The sequence below is a fragment of the Spodoptera frugiperda genome, chromosome 30 (assembly GCF_023101765.2).
Source record: "Spodoptera frugiperda isolate SF20-4 chromosome 30, AGI-APGP_CSIRO_Sfru_2.0, whole genome shotgun sequence".
Classification (NCBI taxonomy): Eukaryota; Metazoa; Arthropoda; class Insecta; order Lepidoptera; family Noctuidae; genus Spodoptera; species Spodoptera frugiperda.
Genome location: NC_064241.1, coordinates 5755987 through 5763719, shown reverse-complemented (window position 1 = coordinate 5763719; position 7733 = coordinate 5755987).

Sequence of the window (7733 nt, the reverse complement as noted above, 5' to 3'; positions counted from 1 at the left end):
TTCATTTTGTGCTCGATTAATATATGAAATCCTTCAGCATTAAAGCTCCAGACATACGTCATCAAACGTGGTTATTAAATATTCATTTTATTAACAGAACAAAAGGTAAAATGTGTTAACACGGCTGTCGACGTTCCGATGATTTGCAACGCTCGTTGGTAACTTTTATTAAGTCGTTTTATTTTGCCTCCCTAATGGAATATGGGCATTACTTCACGTTCCTGACATACATGGAGACATATTAACGCACTTAGCGGGTACTAAAATACTACTACAGCAGATTTTTGCTACTAACATTTATTTAGATTACAAACTAACACCTAGATTCTTACAACGCCTTGCGAAATGTTTTATTGGATTTTAGTATTGCAATCGCCACTATGCAATCTAATCGTACAAATTACAAGATCAGAGATTAATAAACGAAGTACGCATATTTTATCTACCACCAGATTACGCTATTTGTAAGCAATTTAACATAGAAATTCCAAACAGCAGCTTAATAAGAGACCACTTAGCAAATAATGTTTGTCTAAACACTGGCTTTGAGATTTATTTTATAGCCCTACTTAGTGAAACGAAGGCTGGTAGGAATTATACTAAAAGTTGTAAGATCGGCGTCATCAACCATTGGCCGATTTAGTAATTATTTAAATTTGCAACTCCGGCCTTACTAATCACTGTTTCAAACTGATATCGGGTACAACACTAATACTAAGTTTGCGCTATCAAAGTCGGCTGTGGCGCCACCGCCCACGGTCGTGTCTCGACGGCCCTCGCAATTGCAGGCCCTATTACCGTACCTACCACTTGTAACTTGTACCTATGTACTTTACAACGCCTGGGAACAAACCCCACAACCTGCTGAGGCGCGTGGGACGACACTTAATAGCCTTTTAATTTTCAACACGCGCCCATCACCACGATACCATAGTAATAGCCTGTAATACTATACTTAGAGCACAGCAGCTAATCTCAAAGGATATTAGACTTAATGTACATATTAAAATTCATTAAGATTTTCATAGGAAATAACATAAAACCGACCGCTTAGTGGTACTCGCGAAATATTCCAACCGCTACATGAATACGCATGTTTTGATGTTTAGCTTTTATTGGCAGCGGTGCCAATGAATTTACAGTGTTAACTCCTTGACTATAATAAGTGGTAACGACATTTCTCCAATACAATATCTAATTATTCTCGCAAGTGCCATTTTATGGCGGCCGTATAATGAATTATTACGTTGACGATTGAACATTTAACCGCTTAGTGGATCGTCTAAATATAAACAGGGATCGTATTCTATCTAAATAGCGCACATTAAATATCGGTTGCTCTGCTAAATCACGTTGACGTGAGTGATTAATCTTCAGAGTAGAATGCTTGTCGTTAGAAGGGCAATAAAGAGATAACAAAATAAATCAAAGAGCTATAAATATGGGCGGGATGAGCGATCAGTCCCAGAACTGTCGGATTCGATAGAAATTTACGGAACATTTTATGGGACTCGCATGGAACTAAATGTAGTATAAATAAATATAAAAACAGCGTTCAGTTGTAAATAAAGTTTATTGTTTTTTATAGTAACCGGTTAAACCGTTGTTAACTGGGTTTGTGAGAGTGTGGTCGCTTATTAACGAACCTTATTATATTTTAAATTCAATTGATTGTAAAGGTCGGGGCAGGTGAAATGGAAACCGATCTTAACTGTTTGGATTCATAACAAAGCAATAGAAAGTTGGAATGAAGTAGCAGAATGTCTTCCGCTATATTTCGTAAGATTTTGGTTATAATTCCTGCCTCGTTGGTCGACTGTTTGCAAGAGCGACTGCCTGACAATGGGTCTCGGGTTCGATACCCGTGTCGGGCAAAGTATTACTAGACTTTTTTCGGTTTTTCGAAAATTTCTCAGTAGTAACATGGAGTATGGAAATCTTGTCCGGTATATGACAATAGGCTCACCTACTATTACACGGGACTTATAGCACAAATGGTGAAAAGTGGGTGTACATTGTACAGCGGTATTACGTGCCGTAATGTGCCTCTGCCTACCCCTTCGGGGATGAAAAGGCGTGACGTTGTATGTTGGTTGTAATTATTAGTGGTTATATTGAATGTGAGAACCATCTTCGGTTATTATAAACCATAATTCAGAAGTGGGAATGCGGTGCAAAAGTGCAATATCCGAGTCGGGCTATAACTGTCAACAGTGAAATGAATCACTGGTGTATAAATCGTGGCTAGGACAGCATCGTGCGCGGCACCGTGCAATCGCAACCCGATTTTATTTTATTACTATCACTGTGGGAGAAATGCAACTGTCGATTTGTTTAACTAAATTATTTTACGATAACCTGCACGGACTATTGTTTATAACTGCTCGGTTTAACGCTGTTCGATTCGGTCATTCTGGTCAAACCGCTGCATCAGTAAAATGGTTGTTTCGTTAAACGTTTTTCATATCTGTATTTATCTAGGTAGGTACTAAAGAGCCTGGTTTGCAGGAGTTAAAGGTTGAGAAGAGGTTGTCGTCACATTAAACAAAATATTTTTCTAAAAATGTTTACACCACTGTATCTAACTGAGTATCTTCTATGTAGTAGTAAATTGTACAAAAATTATTGAAAATTGAAGTAAAAAATTATCTACTTAAAGTTCAGAGAAAAAATACATGATATTAATAATAATGTTCTTCCTAAGAATCTCAATGTTGATTTTCTTACATCTTGAGTGTCGACAAGACATTTTAAAACTACACAATACCTATTTGCTTCTAAAATAACATAAATATTTTTCAAAGAACCTGTCCATTCTCGTGACTTGCATCAATTCGCGCCTATCTAAACTTATTCAACTAAACAAACTGTTCGGAAATTAGACAAACATTCGACGACAGGAAGCGCATCTCAAACAAACGCGACGCTGTCATGCGCCAGCGCGGACGAGAAGATTGATGTAAAATGGTGGCCGTAGATTAGCGTGACAGGAGATCACTTTCTAATATTAACATTACTAACTAAGCACACAAAGATAAATTACAGTGTGTTAGGTCAGGTACTGTCAAATTATGAAATTAAAGCAGCCATTGTTCCCATTTTAAAGCAGTTAGTTAAATGTATTCACATTATAACGACAAGAACATTTGTAACAAATTCGGTTACCATCATTAATCATAGCACTCACATCTCAAGCAACGTTAATACTTCAACCAGACTACCAGGCGTTCATAAATCAAAGGAGAAAAAGTAGAACACATCAATATATTAAAATTAAACAATCATATAATATCAAAAAGGAACATAAACCGCGGAGATCCGCTTATTAAAACCGTTTTTCAATGTTCACTTGTCTATTCCGGGTGTGGGACCACCCAGGGTAAGGCGACTGTTATTTTAGGTGTGTAATTGAGTTGTTGCGACCGCAGAGCGACGACCCTGCGACGACACGCGTAATGCGATGTTTTACATCACTGATGCACCCTGTACGCATTCATTTAGGGTAGATATTAGAAAAGCTCTGCAAAACTGTGAACAATTTTAAATATTATTAAATATGAATTCGAAAAATGACACAAATTAGATTTCTATTTTTTAACTGTGAAAATTAGTCTCTCAGTAATCTGCATTGGCATCATACGCTTCCCTCTATTTTTGGAAAATAAACATTAAGTCTTTGACTGCCAATAGAAAACTGTTGAAGGCAAATCCTCCGCTAACGTCGGTCACCGGTGACCCCCGTGGCGTTTAAAGTGCAAATTAAACAAAGTTGCAAATAAAAGTTATCTTTAAGAATTTCTTTTAGTACCAAATAACAAACAACTAACCCTGTAGTAACGAGATGATGATATACGCACGTATACCAAAATGATATGATTGATTGAAGTCTAGTCACACCTGACGGAACGAAATATAAGAAATGATTGAACTTGACGTAAGACAGAAGACGAAAATATTTCATATTAAAACTCTTCTCTGTCGTCACTGAGATAGACATGCGTCTCTAATTTTGGTATAGAATCGATTTAAAATTCAAACATTCTAATATAGTACCTGACTAGAATTTATATAAAACTCAATTTTCAACAGCAAGAACTAGGTTAAGTTCACTGGAGCATCGCCTACGATTGTCGTCGCCGTTCCCTTAAATCTATTCGCGTAGGATGACTAAACCGTAAATAATATGAAAGTGGATCTCTTTGGGGAATACAATAGAATAGAATAGAATATGCTTTGTTTGTGCACTGATTATAATTTGGGTTATATGAACGATTTTATCGTGGTCAATGTCAAATTAGTAAGAGATTTTGCAAGATAAGCAGAGCACGTATGAAAAAATTGAGGAAGGCTAGGTCGATGTACAAAAAGGGTATATTGCAATTAATCCTTTTAATTAAATAAAAAAGAAAAATCCTCCAACCACGATACTGCTTTGTTAGGCAGGGGTCACTATTTAATTTTTTATTTCATTCGGGTCGAACAATAAGTTATGATTTTTAACATATACTAGTGTTCAGTTATCTTTCCTAAATTGTCTCAGTTAACAGATATAATTTTCGTTAAATCCATGTTCATAATTTCTATATCCACATTGATAACCGAAATAAAAAACACAATACAACCAGCCCTTTTCTGTTCCAACAAGAATTTTACAACAAAAGTCGCTACACATTTCTATCCCCAAAAAATGAGCCTTATATCCTTTCGAATCGGCATACGTCCTTTACCGGGTATAAAACCAAACATTTTGCGGGTATAATAGCTCAAGCCTTCCTTTATTTTCTCCCCTAAACGAGACTGACGTGTATTGTGCAAAATGATTAATAGCATGTCATAATGATACGTCGCTTTTTTGTTGTTGTTATATGTGACGATTTATCCTGTGACATTCTTTTGATAGGATGTGGGTCGGTTGAAATGCCTCTAGTTTCTAGTGACTGCAGCCCTTTCGTGGGCAAATATTTGGTGTGTACTATGAAATATCGTGTGGGAATATAAGAGTCATGTCATGGCATTGGGTGGCAAAATAACAACGGTTCTGGCCGCCTAGTTATCATTTATGAAGGTTGGAAGCAAAATAGATTGATATGGATAGCACACTAGTATTTTTTGTGGTGCGTTTATAAACATACAAGTTCACATACATATGAAATCCAGACTCAATATAACAATTTATGGATCACACAAAGAGTTGTTCCGTGCGGGAATCGAATCCGCTATACGTTGTGCGGCAGTCGGTTGCCCAGTCACCGCACCAACCATGCAGTCTATTCCAGAATGTATGAAGTTATGTACTGTTGAGTTTAAATTTTAACTTCACCTTTTAGTATGAAATACTACTAGACAAAGTATTTTAATTTCCATTTTGAACCCTAGGTGCTCCAAGCCGGCCGCAGCTAATATTTGTTTTTGCTAGCGAAACCGCTCTCAACTAACTTCGCAAGCACCGCACTTCTCAGAGATATTATGGTTCGCTTAGAACTATAAAATATTTGCTCACTTCAAAGAATTTTACTGCTAACCACGATAGTTTTACTTTGATGGATTGAAAACTCAAGAGTGTTTGGAAAGTATTGAAATGGCTTTGTACAGCAACTTGCATTTTTGTCCAAAGAGTTTTAGAAAAACTCTTGATTTCTTGTATCTATGTGATCTACTTAAAATGCTTCAAACAGCTGTGGGCCCACAAAGTGAAATAAGACTCATAAATACACATTCTCAACACTCCTTACCACACGTAGGTCCCAGCATTCAACTTTGAATACAAATGACCTGATTTTTGTTTCCTGTAAATTTTGGGCCATACACACGCTGCGCTCTGGTTTATTAAACAAACTGTTTGACTGTATGCCGTAATAATAATACGAGTTATTCCTTTTTGTTAGATGCAGCTGGTGAGAATCAGAATCGAATAGTAAGTTGGAAGAAAACATTTGATTCATAACAAAACATTTAAGAAGATTTGCCAGTTCCTTTATGCTGTTGCGAAAAAAATCCGATAAGTACGGATGTAAGCATAATAGCTGAGCCGTTTCTTTATAAAAACATATGTTTCTTGTTCCAACTTTTCTTTCCTTATGCTTTTTCCCAAGTTCCCAAGGATAAACATACTTAAGTGATAAATCTCTTCCACTAAACTTACTTTTGTCAGCTATGTAAGATAGCTCCGCGACTATACCAAGATACTAAAAACTAACACAGACTGTTTACATGTTCTTCAATTACTTTTTACCACAATCTCGTTAAACATAAACTGCATTAGCATCGACCGAGTACAGCAAAAATTAATGTTTATTACACTAAAGGCAAGTGCTAAGCTTTTACGTATAGAACAAACTGCGTTGTTAAGAACCTCGTTCGATTTTCATTGGCACTTTGCTTCAGAGTGTGGTCCTCTAACAAACCTCTCGATATCTTATATCTCTTTTGGACTTTTTATGTAAGAAAAGGATGGAGACTTTAGTCAACTTGTAGGTTGGTATAAACGTACCTAGTTGCATTTAGCTCATGTGATCGCTCGGTTCCTCGGTGCCTCGGTGTTTTATTGACTCAATCATGGTGATACTATAAGGTTGCGGCGTCAGACCCCTGGGTAAAGTGCAATGGCTCTACCCCACTAACGTACTTGTACATTTTTCCTCTCCGTAAGTAGAGCGTGGAACGATGTAAGGGCGATATTTCAGACTGGTTTTCTTGCATGAGATTGTAACTTGCTTTTGTTCGAAAAATAAAGTTTGTGTCGTAAGATAGGTTGTCTCAAAAAAAATCTTGTACCTTATCTAAAGGATGATCAGAAGAACAAGAAAAACATCGTAAGCTTTTGTTTCGGTGTTATCAATGATTGAGATATCGCGACATAAAATACTGCTATTGACAACGGTACATATCCAAATGAATGTACGAGTAATAGAGATTAAAATATCGGAACATGAAGCAAGGCCCTTGTTGCCCGACCATGTTTACAATGGGACCACGACAAGATATTTCCGTCAACTTAATTGAAGTGACATGAGTTACTTTATTGATATTAAAATTTATTTATGTATACGGCGGCGAGTGATAAAACGACATTTCACCGCCGGTGTGTTTGTTTGTGGACAGATTTCTGCGAATGAGTGCAATTAATTATGACCGATGTCGGTCGTCCGCGGACGCGCGCTTGCGTTCGCCTTTTGTTTTTACACACCATTTGTAGAACAATGCAGCGCGTGCGACTTTTATCTCGCTACAAATAAACGAATCCTTCTGTCGACTTTTTGCCGGTCTCGTTCGTAGCTCGCCTTGTGCTTCGCTCCACCACGAAATTTTATTAAGTCCGCTCCGAAATGTTACTCAAGATAAACGAATTTCAACTGGTGAAATATTCCAATATGCAAAATGCGAATGTAAGTTAAGGAGAACGACATCTCACGAAATCCTAGTGCTTTTAGTTTGGACTTTGCAACTTTTCTTCACGCTTTTGACTGACATAATAAACTATGGTAACCTACATCGTTTTGAGGATCATGACATTTCGAACGCGGGATTGACTCATTACTTTGTAGTCTTTTTATTAGGAAATTTATTTATAGTGATGCTCTAATGGAAAGATCAAACGCACTCCGCAGTTAATTTTAATGTCTCGGTGTAAACGGGCACCGAGGCCCGTTAGATATAATTAGAGGGATCGGTAAAGCCTCGCTGTGCATTGCACCGCCGCCAGTAGTATTTTGATCTCGTTGACATTTATTATG